Genomic DNA, 21,896 nt, shown 5'->3' with positions numbered 1-21,896 from the left:
TCTAACATAATAGTAACCTAAAAGGTCATACAAAGAATGCTTGGATGATTATTTAATTTAAATTCAGATTTAATTCAATAAAAGTAAATAGAATTATTTATTAATAATGAAGTGAGACCTAATTAAATGAATAAATGTTACTTTTGAATTTACTATTATTAATAAATCTGAAATTCAGTTGTTTGTTGATTATATAAGTCTTATTTAGATAACAATAAAAATATCATATTTATGAAAACTCTTAATTGGATTATAGTTAGAATTTCTTTTTCATTCATCTATATAACTCTCTTAATACTAATTTTTGGGCTAGTTTTTTAGTAGATAAAAAAAAATCCTAGCAGCTAAGAAGAGAGAGGGGGGCATGTACATGCTCTTCTTCCATTCAAGTGTTCGTGTTAATATTATTAGGGATGAATACATTGTTCATTACGGAATACGTGAGTGATCGAGTAATGCTTGGACCTTCATTAGTCATACATATAATCTTTTAAAGCTTTTCAAAGTAAATATTCTACGTACAAGCTACTTATATATTTTTCGCATAGATCATGCGGATGGTTTCAATATTTTTTTGTTTTTCAGTTTATTTTACATCATTTTCGTTGTATTTAGACCTGTGAACTCCTTCATATGCATACTTTGTACTTATATTTACTATGTACCGATATTATAGTTTATATAATATGACTATAAAATTAAACTGAAAAATCAATATAGTATAATAGTTATGACGTAAATCGTCCCAATAGGAAAACATACCATTAATTAAAATAAATGAAAGTACTAAATTAGCATATACTACTAATAGCATAATATCTATTAGCTTTGAAACATATAAGTTGAAGTCACTTTACACACATTCAAATATAATAAGTAAATGTTTACATAAGACATTTATTGAATTACAATACATGTATGTTATTATTTTGTATGGTTGAAGAACTGAAATAATAACATATTACCAATCATATTTTTTAACCCAATTTGCCATATCATTGCTGAAATAAAAACCATCTGGACTGACTTTCCAATAACATGTAGGATCTCCAAATTCGTTTATACAATCTCCACGAAAACCCATTGTACGATCCTTATAAACATCAAATACACGGTCCTTTCCATCCCAATAAAAATGGCAAAAAAATAGTGTACTACGAAAAAATATATTAGGTTTGAAACCCCAATCATAGATGTCTCCATTCTGGAGAATGTGATACCCGAGATCATCATCCTTCGATTGACAACGAAGTAACAAATAAGGATTGGGACTTGGAAGATTATTAAAGATAGTTACGGTTATGCGTTTTGAACATCTTGTAGGGTTCACAAAGAGAAATGACATGAATATGAATGAGAGCAATTTCGTGGAAAATTTCATGTTTTTTGTTCAAGATGTTCTAATTTTGTTACTCTTTCTACAACATCCACTTGGATATTTCTTAATTTATAGAAGAGTGAGATAATTTTATTAGTTATATTAATAAATTGGTTTATAATTATAGTATCTAATTTCACATGGAAATCGATCTTTTATTATCATGCATATCATTACTTCCATCAACGTTTTAAATATTTTGGGTTATATGTCCATTTTTGTCACCTTTGAATACATATATATATATATATATATATATATATATATATATATCAAGAGACACATAATTTTTTTAACAAATTATTTTGTATAATTTATATATAAACTTTATGCCCACGTTCACATTTATAAGATACTTTTAGATTGTGTAACTGTTTTAATATTATTTCTTTTTGACCTAAAATTTATTTAAACCTAAAGTTATATTAATTAAATTTTTTAATTTATACCCAAATTAATTAGGATGGATTTGTTTCCTCATTATTTTCCTCCAAACCTTTAGAAAAATGTTAATTTCGCTGAAGTTATATGAACATGTCTTCGATTAGGTGGTCTTCGATTATTGCATTTAATATAGTGCGAGTAGTAAAGCTATAAAGGGGCCCTCAATTACTATTCTTCCTAAATATGAAATATAATGCAAGTTAAAATCGTAGTGAATATGGTGATATTTGAATATTAATGAAATGAAGATAAGGTAAAACAAAAAATAAGACCTCATTTTGTTAACTTTTTAGAAGAAATAAAAAACATAATTATGCAATCCAAGATCCAACTGAATATGACAAATTGGCAATGCATAAACATTAACTAATTTTATATATGACAAAAAGAAATGGAAAACATAGAGAAGAAAATTACAAATCCTAAACTACATAATATCATAATTTTATATAATCCGGATGAAAGTACAAATTGAAAGAAGTATCAGTATAGTTAGACAAACTTTGAAGTTAAACTATAAATTATTCATCTAAAAATATTTTTATTTATAGACCGTAATCCTAACTTCTAAAAAATTTAGGTATTATATATATAAACATTAGAGATATGTCTAACTTGAAGATGAAAAAGGTTCCTAAAATAGTCAGTACTTTTACTTTAGGTTCTAGTAATTTGTCCAAATAAAAGTGAAAATTAAATTAGATTACTAGGTCATGTAATAATCCTCCGTTAAGGTTTCTCTTGTGACATGTTTCGAGAATCAAGTCAAAATGGTCAAACCACACCAAAATATTTTTCGGCATATTTACTAGATATGAATGTAGGGTTACGTGCATACATAATAATGGATAATGCGTGAAAATTCACAATAAAATGAAACCCTCCATATGACCCATGAAAAAACAAAAGATTTAATTTAGAGATTGAGAATAAATACCTTAAAAAGCTTTAAAAATTCATTAATGTAAAAATATTGAAGATCCAAATATTGTCCAATCACTACACATCCTGCCATAGTGATCTACGCTCTTTCGGTATCCACACGAATGCTTGAGCTCAAGGATTAATATAATTTGGTTTTATATGATAATTAATGATAAAAGTTATACTTTGAATAATGCTTTAATTTAATCACTTTGATGTTGTTGAATCATATGAGTCAGGTCCCTATGAATATCTTCGTCCCTTTGCACAAGCACTTTAACAAGTTTTACTTTACGAGCATCCTAAATGGCATCTAGATCTGATGTTAGAATATATTGTGAAATTTCAACTTGAGGTGTTGTTTGGTTTGTAGATGTCTTACTTAGGTTTACTCGTGGTGTTACACTCTGCACTCTATCACTCGGCTCAGGGGTACGGGTTTCACTCAACCTCATATTTTGTGTATCACTCCGCTCAGAGCTCCTTAGATCCAATATACCTGTAGAAGAAATCACCGTAGCCATCCTTAAGGAGGTCACCATGGTACAATGGATTTCACAAGTCCCCATCCTTGTTCAAGAGTTTCCTATCATCCGTAGATGTTTCTTTTAGAATTTGAATCTCTGTGGGAGTAACTGAAGTCATCACATTTAGATTATGTGCTTCAGTTCTCTCTAATGTCGGTGAAGACACTTTCTTATTAGGCTCATCAGATTATCCTGATTCATTGCTAATGGGTTACCTACTTGCACCTATGTCAAGTCCCGTATTCGCATGTGCATCTAGGGTTGTTTTTCCTGGGAAGGTAGTTGTTGTACTTCAAGTGGTAGTTACAACAACACCTTCTCCTAACACTTGTGAAGATAACTTTTCTACTGAAGGAAACATAAGCACTGTGCCTGACATGTGGCCGTTGGATTTCACTGTTAATGCTTCCTGATTGTTTGCAACCTCACTTTGTCCAATAAGATTTGTGGTTTGAGATCGTGACACTCGTTCAGATGCCATGGCCGACTGGAAAATTTCAAAAGATTTACCTTGTTGAGAAGATGAATCTAGTGACTGTTTATTTGCCATTTCATCATGTACATCCTTTTGGAAAGATGTAAGGGGGTTAATAGTTGCCTCATATTGGATACTACTTTCATTCTTGATAGGAAGAGCTACGGTTTTTCTCATAACATCCTTCTTATTTTCTTCCCTAGAGACAACGCTATTATGTTTTAGTTTAAGACATTTGGATTATTAAGGTTTATGTTTTATCGATTATTCACTTTATAATTTATTATATCTTAATTTACTATGATATGAATGTTAGATTAATAAGTGTCCTTGGAATATGATATTCATTCTATATCTCCTAGTACGTGACTTAAAAATGAGATTATGAGAATAGTATCAATATTTCTAAAGGTCCCTGGTAGAATATTATTATTAAGCGACAATAATAATGCATTAGGATTAGTGTGTTTGTTGACTGATGATCACATCTCATTGATCATAGTTATAGTGATACTAAATTCGAAACTATATGGATACGTTTTGACAATTGGGTTTGACTTAACTAATTTACCATAATAGGATTGTGAACTTAGAGGCATGGAGTATGGGGAAATTAATTAGATAACTATCTAAGAGTTGTATAGTTGATATAATTGACAAAAAATGGCTACCTAAATAATCATGTTTTAGGAGAAAAGCCAAAGCTAACCTAAGGCATGGTGAAATATGGATCTTGGCTCACTAGAAAAGATATAGAAGATATTGTTTTTGAACTAACAGTTAGGGCTATTGATTTGATAAAAATAGTGGAAGATATATATTGCAAATATATATGAATAATCATTTGAACGTAACGTAATGATAATATGTAGACTAATTCATTTTCTACACTTCAATATTGTACATATGAAATAAAAAATAACACAAATAACTTCTCTCTGTAATAGTCCTTAAGAAGGCCAAGCTGACATGAAATAATTTCCTCAACTGACAAATGAACATGAGTATTGTCCTTAGGTTTAAGGATGTCACTTAAACCCCTTTATTTTTCTTCTAGTTGAGAAGTACATGTGCTAAACAACATGCTTATCAGAAGAAAATTGATAATGCAACTGATGTTTCATGTCTCATGTTTGCAATTATGAGTGTTAAGCTTGACAAGTAACAAGAGCATATTGATGTTGATGATATGATTGAACACCTTCAAAGAATGTTTAAAGGGTAGGCTCGTCAAGAAAGATTTGACTATAATTAGGCACTATAAATTTGCATAAAAGGGAGAGTTAGATCTGGTTGGACAAAAATATTCCAAAGATGATAAGTAAACGTGCCTTGATATTTTGGGTTTCAAGATTGGCCTAGAGACTCGGCTTAATTCGATCAAGCAATCTTTGAACAACTCATATTATCAATTTGTTATGAAAAATGAATGAGATAGACAAAAAACCCACTAAGTTGTTATGCATGTTTAGAATTGTTGAAAACAACACGATAAAGGCATGAATATGTCCATATTGACGTTGTACACAGAGAATGCAAATGGGAAAGGAAAGTGGACATGCAAAGTGAAAATTTGATCTTATTCTGTGACAAACCAAAGTCCAATCCTAAAGGGCTTTTGAAGCCTAATAGTGGTGTTGCTAAAGAACACGATTGTCATTTCTATGGAAATAACTGGATGATTGGAAGTTAAACTGACGATCTTATTTGAAAGATCTAATAAAGAAGATCGGCAATGGTCAAACTTCATGTATTGGGTTATAAATGGAGCAAAAGTTAATGCTCTAGTTAGGGAACTCCGTACCTAATTTTTCTTATAAGGCAAAGTTGAGAACTTGGTAAATTGTTATTACGTTATATCAATTTCTTGTTAGGATAAGAAAGGTTTTCATTTTAATTAAACAAACAATAGTGGTTTATTCTATTTCAATGATAAGTCTTATAATGTTGCATAACTAGTTAACAATTTATATGTTCTAAAATGATTCGAATTAAACGTTAATTCTAGAATTGTCGTTTAGGCCATATTAATGAGAAACATGTTTCTAAGTTACATATATTTGGATACTTAGATAAGTTTGATTTTGAATTATACGAAAGATGCGAACCTTGTCCCATCCGCTAAATGTGTAAAACTTCTTTTACATGATAAGGTGAAAGAGCCACCGAACAATTAGGACTTATATATAGTGATGTATACGGTCCAATGTGTACGATGGCAAGGGATGGCTTCTACTACTTCATAACATTTACAGATCACTTTAATGGATATGGATATGTGTATCTTATGAAGAACAAATCTGATTATTTTGAAATGTTCAAAGAATATAAGGCCAAAGTGGAAAAGCAAATAGAGGAAAGTAAAAAAATTCTACAACATAGATCATAGAGGAGAATACTGAAGTTTCGAGTTTAAAAGGTTTCTTGAAGTAGTGTGGTATTGTATGACAACTTAATCCTTCTAAAACACCTTAATATAATACAGTTTCTGTGAGGAGAAATCATACCTTACTGGACATGGTGTGATCGATGATGAGTCAAGCGGATTTTCCAATCAACTTCTGACAAAATCTGTTCAAAAGACTCCATATGAGATATGGACTGAGAAACGTCATAGCATATTATTTATGAAAATTTGGGGACGTGAAGCGTGTTAGTGTTTGTGCCCTAGAGACAACACTATTATGTTTTGTTTATGACATTTGGATTATTAATGTTTATATTCTATCGATTATTCTTTTTATAATTTATTATGTCTTAATTTACTGCGATATAAATATTAGATTAATAAATGTCCTTGAAATATGATATGCATTCTATATCTCTACGTATGTGATTTAAAAATGAAATTATGTGAATAGTATCGATATTCACAAATATCCCTAGTCGAGTATTATTATTAAGGGACAATAATAATGCATTAAGACTAGTGTGTTTTTTGACTGATGATCACATCTCATTGATCATAGGTACAGTGATACTAAAGTCGAAAACACAGGAAAATATAAATATACATGGTGCAAGATAGACCCAATGTGAGATTCTACATGTATGTTGTGTCATAAGTAATTCTCACAGTGTTAATGATGTGATGGTCCTTATACTTGAAATCATTATATTTCTAAATGATGATTAATATACTTTGATTACATTAAAAGTTTCCTTTGACGAGGTAATAATAAAAGTGAACTTCGGGTATATTATGTGTCGTATGAGAAATATGAATGATCTAAAAGGGATTTAACATTTGGAGTGATATTAGTGGCCTCTTATGTGAGCTAGACTATGAAATGCATGGCGCCGCGCTCAAATGTTGATTTGAAATGATAGTCTACTCATTGATCAAAGAAACCTGGAACAAACCATGAAGAGGATGACACATAACATGCCTCTGGTTTAATCTATAATACATGGTTAAAGGGATTATATTATATTGTACATTATTCACGAAAGATTTAATCGATCACCGATTTAATTATTATTACTTTGGTAACAATGATGTATTACTAGATGCCGCTCATTGTTTTTAATTTTAATATGAGATATTAAAATTATTTCCAACGTAATAATAACCTATAGGGTCGCACAAAGAAAGCTTGGAGGAATATTTAATTTAAATTTGGATTTGATGTCACAGCCCTAAAATAACACTAAAAAAATACAACGGAATAAATATAAAGTTATTACAACGGATGTTAACAACAAAATCCAAGATCGCAAAGGTTCAATTTTTGAACATAAATTAACCTCATAGCAAATTATGACTGGAAATTGAGGTGTATGGCATCATTATTCAAGTCAAAACATTTATAACCAAATCATTGCTCAAAATCATTTTATGACGCTACGGATTACAACCGGTGATTAGCCGCGAAGTAATCCCGAACCTCGCTGGGTTCTAAATAATTTGATTGGGATCCCTAGGCATCTTTTCAGCCTAATATAATAAATGTGAAAGGGACTTGCGTCTTAGTCCAATCCACATATCTCAAGAAAACATTCTTTTATTTAAAGAGAAATTATCTTTTATAAAACTGATGCCAATGAGAATTTTACAAGATTATAAACAAAGGAGTTTAAATCATCAATCAAGGATTCGAGTTATGGAACTCTTATTAGAATGATTTAACTTCTCACTAGCAGGGTTTTCAAAGATGGACATCAATGGTTTGACAAACAAGGAATAAAGTATTCAAAAAGAATCATAACATTAGTCAACAAGATAGAGATCTCAAATTTTGAGGGTTATATATGACATATATCTAGTGACAAAGTTTGGGTATGATTATAAGGATATATGCAAAGATTTGAATTATTGGTATTTAGGAGGTGTGAGAGTATTAATGGATCGCGGTTAATCAAGAGAGATTACACAATCAAGGAAATAGAAGTATTTTAGTTTTTAAGGGTATCTCGAAATAGCCAAGACATTCGGTTTAAGTCAAAGGTAGGTATTATGTCAAACTGAAATAAAATAGCGATAGGATTGTGATTTTTATAAAAGCATAAATAGACTTAAAATAATTACAATAATTGAAAGCATGGCATAGCATTTGCAATATCTCAATGTAAAATCAGAGTATTTGTAATGATATCAATGATCATTATACGAGCATGCTATCATAATTCGAAGGAGTGGTTCAGAATACGTGTAATGCATCTTAAAAGTTCTGAATAACTCGCAACATATCTCGAGAGGGTTTAAAGACACTTGCAATACATAGAATTTACAAGGGGGAAAGACTTGTAATACATAGTTTAAGGAAAACATCACTAGAACGATAAGTGAGGGCAAAAACACTTGCCTTAAGAAGGCTGGATTAACTCTCGACTGGATCGTAGAAGCAACCGAGAGTACTACTCGACTTTAACGGCAAGCTTACTATCTTCTCCTGAGCCTACACAAAATATTAAACCTCATCAAAATATATTCTCACAAAATCTCCTTAGTTATAGGAAATTCGAATTATAGTGGCACTTAGGCCTACTTACACGTTCGACTCTTAGTATTCACATAATAGCATCATGTCCCAAGTAGTCATTTAGGAGCACATAACACATTTAGTCACATAATATATTATTTAAAACATAGTGCACTAGTAAGGATTGAATGATCTCTCTCCACCAACACAATTGACTCGAAGTGCTAACTAGCCTAGTGCCACCCGACTATCTCTCCTAATTCGAAGTGCCCCATCAAACCAACCTCATTTCACTTCACCACAACCCTGGACTAATCTCCTACTGACCTCTAACTATCATAAGAACTCAATCGTCAACTCAGGCATTACCTCTAAAGACTCAAAAACTAAGTGCAAAGTCAAAGTGTCCCTAAGTGCAACACCTAGGCGACATCGAATGGTTTCTAGTGTCATTGATCCCTCTTCCACTTACATTTTGGTACTCAAATTACTACACAGGAATTTCAGAACCTAAAACTAACTTGTGTACTTGGAATGACACCAAGGCCTACCCTTGGCCTCCCTGGGCCTACTCCCAAAGTTGACTCTCCCTGTTCCAGCGACACTCGAACTGCCCTGTTTTGCTCTCACTTTATACCCTTGGTTTTTAACTCTAAACTCCCAAACTATGGCTTGTAAACCTCTCAAATACTCCCTAGTATCAGTGCTAATCGAGTCCTAATGAGGGCCTACCCATAACATCACTTTCTAAGCTCAAACTTGCTCATAAGTCAAACTATCCCTGTTCGGGAAGAATTCAAGTTTCGACTTGTGCACCTAACTATATGATTGATTTCTCTCATTTAAAGCTTCTAGGATCGACTATAGGTCAAATCCTAACTCCTGGTAGCTTGGGCCTTCCAGGGTCTAACAAATGCTCATTCATTTCTTTTCTCACTCGAAAGTTAAACCTCAAATCTGGAAAATGTGGGAATCTAATTTAACTTCTTCCACCTTAACTCACACTTATAAACCATGATCCCAAAATTCAACCAAACATAATTACTATCCTAACACTCTCATTTAACACACTAACACGTGATGGAGGTCATTCATACCCTTATGCACCATGACCGAATTATATAAAAAAAAGGAAGACTTACACTTAAATCACATTTTCGAGTACCTATGCACAAAAAGAATATATATTACAACATGCAAACACAATACCAACTATATATACTTATTAAACCACTGTACAAACTATATATTGTCATAATAAAACACTTATCATCACATGCAAATCAATTCCAAGGCTCAAAATCTCACAAATCATGGCATGCAACTATGATCTTGACTTATACTAAAGATATCTTACTAGCACTTAGATTTTATTCCATAAAACTAGCATGCAACCTTATCATGATCATATTTATAAGAAATCTATAACATGCAAAGGTTTACTCCAAAAATAATGATTTAAGCACATAACAATCAAGATCAAACAATAATACAACCAACCACTCCATTCGGCTCCTTTTGAGTCAAGGCGGAATGGAAGAGGGAAGGAATGACACCTGCATGTAAGTGAAAATTGTGACGGCCTCAACCCCGGGGTTAGGAGTTGATGTCGTCAACAACAATCATAACAAACATAATATAATCCAAGTCATTAATAATACATAACCACGACCCCTTTACCAAGACCTTTTCCAGGTTTAAGTATGACTTAGGTTACAACTATTACAAGACTAACTTATAACAAACCATCCTGACACAACTAACTTAATACACCAACTCAACAGACCATCTCTGGTCCAACACAACTACCTCAGAGGAGCCTGATACGGAAGGAAATGGAACTCTGCCCTGACTATGACGGAAAAATCTTCTAAGCATCACGAATACATATATAAAATTTTCAGCAAGGGTGAGCAATCAATTGCTCAGCAGTACCACTATATGAATAACAAGTAAAAAAATTATAGGAACATAATTCATAACTTGTTAGAAAACAAATAAAACATGCATAAATTGAATATTTAGAACTAGCATGCTCTGTAAAATAGGTGCATCAGTCGTGCGCTGTGTATAAATACAAGAGTCCAATTTTAGCATGCTATTTTCATTTCCAAAACCACTGTTCCATTACAGGAACCATGAAACCATATGTCCCATTACGGGGACCACAAAGCCATTTGTTCCGTTACTGGAACCACAAACCATAATCAGATATGTATTGGATGTTATCTAGGGACGGCTGATCAGGCCTCCACACAAGTTATCTAGGATAGTTGGTTAGTCTATCACATAAAATGTCTGAGAAAGCTGATCGGGCTTTCACACAAATTAATCGGATCCGTAGAGACTAGCTAGGTCTCTGATTAACTATGTTGGACTAATCGGTGAAGATAGGGTGCACAGCCGAATTAGCCACTTACGCAATGTTATCCAATATCTGATTTGTTTTATCCAGTTTTCAAATTCACTTTTACCTATCTTTTGTTAAAGACCATTATATCACAACATACTATTCAAAACTTCCTTTCATTTTAATCACATTTTAGAGATAGGTACTTTCAAAAGTTACTTTTCCCTAAAAACATATTTAAACAACATTTTCAAATACAGGGGATACGTAACTTAAAACGTTTATGTTCTTGTTCAAAAATAAAGCAACATTTCATTCATATATACTGAACCATAAGAGTATGGTCAGGGGTACTTGCCTCGCAGAGCTTTACAACTATCTCTGATTGACCTCGAATTGATTTGGACGCTCGGATTTATCGTCAAACTATTAGATTATCCTGGATCCGACTTCAACGCTCAGGTCCTTCGCTTGGAACCTCGCTGAGCTTGTTGACTGATCACTAGGTTAACTTTAGTCCGACGTCAACTCTCGGGTCTTCCGACTATAACCTACAGAGTCGAACTACCCTATGTTAGACAACCGGTTATGCTTGACATGTAATATCCGGGATATCCCGTGTAATTATTTTTATCAATAAATGATTATCATATGATTATTATTTGAATTTTGGTGAATTCTCTGATGATTTAAAATTATATTTACATGTTTATATGTGATAAGATATGAGTATGTTAATTTTAATATGTCGAGAATAAAATATAGATAAGTGTGGTATTTTTTCTTGTAATTTTTGGAATGTTAAATGATTTTATATTAATTTATGAATTTATTAATTATTTTTTGAATAATTACAAAATTATTTTATAAGCTGGGAATCGTCCAAACTTAATCATTTTTATGTTTTTACAACCCGAAACTCTTCCGAAAACTCCTTCCAAACCTAATCTGGTAATTCCAGACATTTTCCGTATTTTGACTTTTTCGATCCGGATTACGGTTTGACCCGTGCGCGGCCTGGTGCAAAATTTTCGATACAATAATCATTTCGATAAAGCAACAAAACCCGTATTCTCGAAAGACGGGATAATATTACGTTATTTTCATATAAAGTGTTTTATAAGAAGCCCGTTTTGGATAATTATCCAATACGGGTATCAAATCAGATCGTTTTCGCAGTTAGTTAGTGGCTAAGTAACTAATTTATCGATCCAATAGGATCCAACACGAACCAATATTCCATAAATATAAATAGCCATTATCTTATTTAATTTTACTCGTAAAATCTTAATAGATAGTAAAATACAGTAGAATACAGAGAAAACCCCAATTAAACGTCGCGTTCTTCGTAATCAAACGCACAAACGAAGGCATTATCGAACTCCGATTCGGGCGTGTTATATATCAAATCGAAGCTCTCGAAAAACTCTTTCTGAATCAACCATCCATTTTTGTGCAGAAATCAAGGTATTTTTCTTATTTTAATATTTTAATTCAAATTACTTTGAGATCAAATTATGAAATTTTGTTCTTGATGTTTTTGATATGATTTGATGGCATAATCATGTAGATATTTCTTCCTAGTCATTTTGGTATATTATATGACTAATTTGGAGTTCAATAACATATAAAAATTGATGTTTGATTCTCGGATTTTAAAATTAGGGTTTTAAGTGCTTGAATATTCTTAATTAAAATTGAGAACTTTTAACCTGTTAATTCTGGGCTCGATTGAGTGATATCGGTTGATAGATCATTCAAAACCCAGTCTATTCATGTTATTAGTTCGTGTATTAGCCGTTGATTTCGAGTCATCGGAAACTGGTATTGGCGGTGGCGTTCTTCATTTCTGATTAAAATTCCGGTTGCCACGTTGTGTGTTTGCAAAGTATGGTTACAAAGAACGATTCATGGTATGGTGATGATCGAATCAGCAGTTCCTAGTATGTTTCTGGGCAAGAATGCGGCGGCCGGCGAAATCGCCGCCGGTGTAGTCACTGGAGACGACGACGGGGATGGCGAAATTGCCATTTAACCCCCAAAGTCTCTCCTGTTTAATAAAATTAATACTCTTGTTTTAAAATTTTACAAAAAGGGGATTTCTGTTTACTTTATTTTAAAAATGATATTGTTATTATTTTAAAAAAATCAGAAATTTTTTATTTAATTAATTTAACTTCTGAAAATTCTTTTTAATTATTTATTCACTTAAAAATAAATTTGATTTATTTTATTAATTAATTTTAATTAGTTTTTAATTATTTTAATTAATCAATTAATTTAATATTAATTGATTAATTAATTTAATTGATTTTAATTGATTTAATAATTAGATTTAATTATTTATTTTTGATTTAAAAATTCTGAAAAATAGTTCGAACTTTAAAATATTATTTTAAATTATTTTCAATGCTCGATAATTATTATAAAATTATTTTAAAGTCAGATTCAGGTGTTCGAACTCTATTATTTAATTATAAAATGGTTTTGAGACCCGTTTTAATTCCGAAAAATGTTCAAAAATTCGTATTAAATACCTGGAAAATCATTTTAACCTCGAATCTTCTTTAAAAAATTATTTGATCGAATATCCAGTATGTTTATGTGCTACGTGCTATCTGATTGATGTGTTATATGCCTATGTGGTTATTGTTTGATTGTTTTTGTCATAACTTTCAATCCGTAAATCGGATTTGGGTAAAACGAAGGATAGATAAAAGCTTATGACGTCTATGTGACGATCAAAATGATATGAGATTGATTATTGATAGATACTTGTGAATCCTAGAAGAGTAAGCGAGGTATAGAAAAGAAAGCCAGTTATTAGTAAATAGAACTGAAGTTTAGAAAAAGAAAGCAAGTGATCGATGAATAGAAGCAAGGCATAGAAAAAGAAGGAAAATGATGAAAAAGTAAAAATGTTAGATGGGTACAAGTAAATTTGGAAATTATCGGTGATAAGGCAAGGACTTCTGAACCTTCTTCAAGATATATTGCAAATATTTTCGAACTTTCTAATAACATGTTGCTATTATTCAAAATAACTCCTATTTTATATCGCAAGAGCTTTAAATTATTCAACCTTGAACCCTAATCATACCATTGAACTTGAGCTGCAAGCCTTATTTCTTGTAAACCCCCAACAATTGCTTTTCCAAATATTAAACCATAAAAATATGATACTACTCCACAAATACATACCTACCATAAACAAAATACTAAAACAAAATTTCTTGAGCCTATAGAAACTTATATACCATGAAATATCCCATGACATCAAAGATCTATACCCTGTATTATCATTGAACCATTGTTCATCAAATACTTGATTCTTCCTCAGGCTTGCAGCCGTTCTTCATATTTATACCTTCATTTACCCGGGTGATACCTATGAAATGTTTTGAGCTCTGGGATAAATGCTTTATCAATGTTAATTATGATTCTATTTTTACTAAATCACAATGGTTATCATATTGAATCATTTTAGAATTGAATGGTTTTATAAAAATGGACCAGATTCATGGTCGGACCAGATTCATAGTCATAATAGGCCAAATTATGCCTTGGATCCAGTATATAAAGCATAGCTGAGAGCCTTGCTCGGGGTCAGTGCTTTACTGATCAGCAGCCTAACCTTAGTTTTTAAAATAAAAACTGAATATCCAATTCTAATCATTGCTTATTCAGAAACTTGATTCTTCTGAATCATTTCAATTGGTTATTGTTTAACCTCAGTTATTGCTATTATGACTTGCCGAGCTAGTTAGCTCTCTCTTGCAAACCTTTTTATGTTTTCAACAGTTGAAAAGGAAATTGTTGGTAACGAGGATTCCCAGTCCAGTTTGCGAGCTAGGATTCGAGGTTAAGTTGGATCGAGCTAGTTGGAGCTTTATATTATAGATGAGTTATGCAAGATTATAAGAACGATATTATTATCAGTTGTAAGTTGAACTAATTAGGATTTGGTACGATGAAATAAAAGTTAAGGTGGTGGCTTGTTTTTATACTTTAACCTGTTGTGATCCGTGGTTGTGTAAAGAAGGGTCAATGCATATAATATTTTATATACAGGTTTAAAAATATGGTGTGTGTGTGTGTATTATGGACCCCAAACTTTTGACCCGGATTTGGAGGGCGTCACAGGTTTGGTATCAGAGCCACAGGTTATAAGTTACTGAAATAAGCCTAGATTGTCAGGAATGAATAGAGGGTTAGGATTAGGAATAAGGAAATAGAAAGATAGGATGTCGACAGGTTGAGTGCGACTGTATAATAGATTTTGGTATGATTCGTGATGAGATTCGAGATTCTTATCTAGTGACGCGATTGCCAAATAATAGCGACGACAGATTCTTCTATCCCGGGATCTTTTGATCATTCAAAGCCTTCAGTCGGAGGACCATCATCTGATTCACGTCCTGCTCTTCCACTGGTGTTAACTATATCACCTCCTATTGCGACAGTTGCACCTTTTCAAGCTAGTATCTCATCCCCTGATTAAAGACTACCTATTCGAGAAACCCCCACATGTTGATTCTGGTTCTACCGGATATTCAGATGTGAGTGCATCTTTTCTGTCTCCCCTACACCTTGTTCTATACTATCTGTTTAAAACCCATCTTATGAAGTAACAGGACCTATGAGGATGGATTCGAGGGCTACATCATATGGTGAGTATACGAGATATTAATAAAGGTGAGAAGAAGCCTAGAGAGAAGATTTGTGTATTCCGGAGAATGCTGCTACCAGGTTATATGGAGCTACTAGTAAGTATGCTACCCATGATTATCTGGTGAAGTAAGGTAGGTGGAATTTTTTTTAAGAAGTTTGAGAAGATTGGAAATCAAGCGTTTCTTGGAATTAGGTGATGGTGTTATTCCCAAACATGATACGTATAGTAGTAATGTGATGTGATATTAGTCGACCTTGTTTTATAAAATAGATTTGATGACTACTGGATATACCTGTTATACTCAGTAATCGTAAGAGATAATGATGAGAGTGCTACCAGTATGGAAGACTAGAAGTGAAGTTATGAATAAGATAATATGCAACAGTAACTGGAGTTTTTGTCGACCAATAAAGACAAAATGGACCAAATAAAGGGTAGAAGGTTTATGGAAATGAATGAACTCTTATCTGAGTGTTTCCCTAATTTGATACTTGGTAGTGGTTGAGAAGGACGACAACCAACTCATATAGTAATGACGACTAGGTGTATCATTTTTAAAATTTTAAACAGTTTTCAAAAGAGATTTTCTTAACAAATTTTTTCTAAAAGTCCTTAAAACAAAACAAGTTTTAAAAACTTGGTTGTCAAACTACTACTTGAGTTTCTTGTTTTTTATAAGATTCGAAATATCCAAAAGAATACTAGTTCTAGAAGTTAATATGGTTCGTTTAGAAGACCAAGTGGACCCGCTATTATGGAGAAGATTTGATTGTTCCTAGCAGAAGAGTGAAAATATTGTTAGATAAGTTTAACGACAGAACCAATGTAAAGAGAAGCTGTTTATCCAATTTCTGTAATGATTAGAGTTCAAAGAATACGTTGATTCACAAGAAACTGAGTATGAGCAAAGAAGATTGAGAAAATCTTCAGATTTTTCTAAAGGAAGAATGTTATTAGCAAAGGAGTTGATATATTGAATGATCAGTATCGTAAGCGAAATTTGAAGTTATGATTGTAAATCTTGTAAAAGTACAAATAGGGTCGTATCATAAAAATATTGAACATGGAAGCGCAATGCTAAAGATGCAAGACCTAATAAATAGGAATTTATTCTAATGATTGATTTGAGAAGGCATTTCAGAAAACTTTCTGAAGTTAATATATGACTCGGAATGTGATCTATTGATCGGACAAGCATTGAAGCTGTAAACAAGTGAAATGTGGATGACGAACAATGATATCATTCTTTCCTATAATCCTATATATTCTTATGAATCTCGAGTAAAGTATGAACTTCTTTCATGATCAGCTTTATAAGGTGATAAGAAATTTTTTGAATCCCTTTCAAATCATTCCTCCTTCAAAATGTTGCTTTGTGATTGAGACAAGCAGTGTTATGGTGTGACGCATTGTCGAAATGACAAAGAGTCTGGTAGGACGCCACCTAATCATGTGCTGTATGCCATATAGTATGAAAGACTGACCATCTTGAGTATAAATATGGTTTGTCTCACTCATATCCAAATCATCATTCATTCTTTCCTCTTTGATTATAATTTCTTAATTTATGGATCCTTCCGATTGTTTCCTTGTACTATTATTTCTTATAAAAGATTTTCAATCAGAATCATACACACAAATTCCCTTCTTGTGTAAGGTCTATTCTATGAATGTTTTAAAAGGAAGTGAAATGAACCCGTATAGCAGAGGGAGTTATGTGGGCAATTGCAATCCAATAAATGGTGGACACTTACGTGCAGAGAAGAACCATTAAGCCGATAGTGTGGTTGTTAAGAGGACATCAAATCAGAAGTAGAAATTTGTATTCATGATACGGTTGAAGTCTGAGATTTGGCATGAATCAAAGTAGTTAGCGAACCGTATGAGGTAAATTAACTAGAGGAATAAGAAAGTAAAGCTGCGTATATCGGATAAGGCAAATGATTGATTGGACAACGGAAGCGAATGAATAAATTCTTAATAATAACCAGATACTCGATTAATATATTGTGAAGATGAAGCATACCTCAATCATGTGGGAGATATTTGTCATGAAGATTCAAGATCGAAGAAATGTTAGTTAGAAATAAACTTTAAGTGTGTTCATCAAGGGATGGTTGGGCTTTCCCACTCGAGTAAGTGAGTTATGGTAAATTTAATGCTAATAACTGGGTCAACAAAGAGGGTTCAGTATGGAAAGACATAAGGGGAGATGAAGGTATGGTAGTTTGACTGCAACAATTTTTAAGATATGATGCCTTAAAACCAAATGAATTCTTTCACAATTTAGAAGTTGAACAAGTTGACTAATAAGATTAAATGTATGTTTTCAAGGATGGATAATTTATTAATTAAAGAGCTTGAATTGAAACACGACCTAGAAGGATTCTAGAATAATTTATAATTATACTCAGTAGTGATATTATGTTATAATCAGAAGATATGAGAAAAGGTATGGTATAATAAGAACTGTTCGTTATAATTTTAAGTTGAACTAAAAATATGAGTTATACTGGCTAGTAGTATATGTGGTGGTGAAATGGTGAGTTTAGAAGGTGGCAGTTGGTTGGTACACTTATGGATTGATTGTGGGTTGTTGGATTGATTGTTGGTGTCGGCTTGAATCCGACTGGTAGTCCATTATATAAAGGAGATGCTGCACAAATTTTTCATAACCTACTCTTAAAAAAATAGAAAGTATACTTCCGTGTGTTATTGATATTCATGTTAATACTCCAAAGAATTATGATCTCGGCTCTTGAAAAAGGTTGTTATAGTCAATCCGACTATATATAATTGGTCTTTGATTTCATTTAGCTAGTCATCACTTGGTGTAATTGATCAATTAAGTGAGTTAATTGGTTAATTTTACCAATTAATGGTAAATTAGATGGAAATCGATTCCAATTAGATTAAGTCAAAGTTTGATGTGACCTCCAAATCCGAAATCAAAGCAATGAGGAATTTGGAGAAGATATGGACACGAGTAGAATTCAGAAATTGTTGCAAGTGTGTGAAGCTTTACTTGGATGAATATGTTTTTTTATGGATGAGAGAAATAAAAAGTTATTTGAATGGAAAAGTGAGAGAAATATTTTCAAGAACTAAAGATTTAAGATAGAGTAAAGAGAATGAAGGAAAGAAAGAAGGGAGGTGAAATAAAGAAGAGATTAATAATTACATCAATATGGATTTTATTAGATGATCAAAGAGATTTTATCATCTATAATAAAGTTTTATTAAAGGACGTCTTGTTTCTAAATTATTTTGATAGTCATACAATAAATGATTTACCAAGTATTTCTGTTTTGGATAAAGTGTGAGATACAGTTTTAAAAAGTATTTGAGTGATGTTGATACTTAAGTTGTTGTTAAATATCAAAAGTGGTATTAATATAGATGATTGATGTTTACTTCCGAATAGGATGTTGTGAGCATCAAAGTTCGTATTGATAGCTAATTTGATATGACATCAAATTTAGTATTAATGTCAAGAGTTCAATTTTGAATAAGCTATGAGAATGAAGAACGGAAATAGGAGAGGAAGTGGAATCGAAAGGGTGATAAAGAAACTTTATAAGATGCCAGGATATAGGTAAGATATGGATATAATGTGAGATAGAAGTAAAATGAAAAATTTAGGAAACATTGGTAAATTGAGATAGGGAATGCATCCCATGAGTACGAACAAGTACCGAGGGCTAAAAGAAGATATCTAGTGACCAGACATGAAAAGGAAATGGGGAGAAAACATGTAAATAATATACCCATCCAAGAATTAAGGCGGAACATCAAAAGCCAGATGGATATATTTCACCAGAAGACATCGTAGTGAAGTCACCTGAGAACCAAAGATAAGGAAGGCGTTAATTGCATCATTATTGATAGGTTATCCAAACCTAATCATTCTCTTTTATTAATAAACAGTTTGTCCAATAAATGGGTTAGTTTATGTTTGAAGAAGTTCTGGTACGTCATTAGATCCAGAAATTGATTGTAAATAATCAAGATTATTTGATTCGAGATTTGATAGAAGTTTTCAGAAAATGATGAATTATATTGAACCAGAATAATATATACCACTCCTAGATGAACGGGCGCTAAATAAAGCGGAGCTAAAGGATAGGAATTTGGCTCAACATCGCTAACTCAAGGGATTCACATTACTCCGAGAATATGATACAAGACCTAGATGGCAAAGAAGACTTTCTGATAGTATGGCACAAAGAAAGAATGAACGTTATATGTGACTAGACGTTAAGGAAAGCATTGCAGTCAGTTTCGTACGAGAACTCCTTAAAACCAAAACAAATGATAAAATGGATTAGAATATGCGGGTGATGCCTCCAAGTTCGTGTATCTTCTTTAAAGCAGTAAGAAATTTTTGCTTAGCAAAAATACTTGATTGTGATTCAAAGAAAATAAGATATGGTGATAAGTTTGTGCGTCAATCATATTAAGTCGAGATTTTCTCGTTAATTTTAATTTTGGAGTAATTGAGAACGTTAGAAATCAAATATGCCATGGTTTTAGTATATCATTCGCAGATGGACGAGAAGATTAAGAGAATGATTAAAGAGCCTCGAATGCGATTGGAAGCGATTACAAACTAGGTTAATTGAATAAAGAAACATGTGGGAATGAGGTCCAACAACCAGTATACTACTGGAAGCATTCATGAGCACGAATTACTAGAATTAGTAAGAAAATATAATTAGTATGCATTATGCTGGTCCTTTTGAGACAATAAAATAGTCAGGATAAGTGTAAGTAAGTTGGCTTCACCACCACATGTTTAGCAGATTCATAAGGTATTTATATGTGTATACTCAGGAAGAGTAATTTAGCTCTATTATATATAAAATGGAGACTTGAGTTGAGTTATATGAGCAACAGATAGAATATGATGTCAGCGAGAGGCTATTAAATAATGAGTGATGCCGCGAGTAAAAGTTTATGAAAAGTTGTAAGGTTGAGGGATCAACCTAAGAAAATGGAAGTGAGATACTTGAATGTATCAATATCCGGTCCTTATTGTGATTCTGTGGACAAAATCCTTTTAAGGGGAAAGGATGTAATATCCGGGATATCGCGTGTAATTATTTTTATCAATAAATGATTATCATATGATTATTATGTGAATTTGGGTGAATTATATGATGATTGAAAATTATATTTACATATTTATATGTGATAAGATATGAGTATGTTAATTTTAATATGTCGAGAATAAAATATAGATAAGTGTGGTATTTTTCTGGTAATTTTTGGAATGTTAATGATTTTATATTAATTTATAAATTTATTAATTATTTTCTGAATAATTACAAAATTATTTTATAAAGCCGAGAATCGTCCAACCTCAACCATTTTTACGTTTTTACAACCCGAAACTCTTTCGAAAACTCCTTCCTAACCTAATCTGGTAATTCCGTACATTTTCCGTGTTTTGACTTTTTCGATCCGGATTACGGTTTGACCCGTGCGCGGCCCGGCGTAAAATTTTTGATACGATAATCATGTCGATAAAGCAACAAAACCCGTATTCTCGAAAGACAAGATAATATTACGTTATTTTCGTATAAAGTGTTTTATAAGAATCTCGGTTTGGATAATTATCCGATATGGGTATCAAATCAGATCATTTTCGCAGTTACTTAGCGGTTAAGTAACTAATTTATCGATCCAAAACGATCCAACACGAACCAATATTCCATAAATATAAATAGCCCTTATCTTATTTAATTTTACTCGTAAAATCTTAATCAGACAGTAAAATACAGTGGAGTACAGAGAAAACCCTAATTAAACGTCGCGTTCTTCGTAATCAAACGCACAAACGAAGGCATTATCGAACTCCGATTCGGGCGTGCTATATATCAGATCGAAGCTCTCGAAAAACTCTTTCTGAATCAGCCATCAATTTTTTTATAGAAATTAAGGTATTTTTCTTATTTAAATATTTTAATTCGAATTACTTTGAGATCAAATTATGAAATTTTGTTCTTTATGTTTTTGATGTGATTTGATGGCATAATCATGTAGATATTTCTTCCTGGTCATTTTGGTATATTATATGACTAATTTGGGGTTCAATAACATATAGAAATTGATGTTTGATTCTCGGATTTTAAAATTAGGGTTTTAAGTGCTTGAATGTTCTTAATTAAAATTGAGAACTTTTAACCTGTTAATTCTAGGCTC

The sequence above is a fragment of the Apium graveolens genome, chromosome 8 (assembly GCF_009905375.1).
Source record: "Apium graveolens cultivar Ventura chromosome 8, ASM990537v1, whole genome shotgun sequence".
Classification (NCBI taxonomy): domain Eukaryota; kingdom Viridiplantae; phylum Streptophyta; class Magnoliopsida; order Apiales; family Apiaceae; genus Apium; species Apium graveolens.
This window is presented reverse-complemented; position numbering follows the sequence as displayed.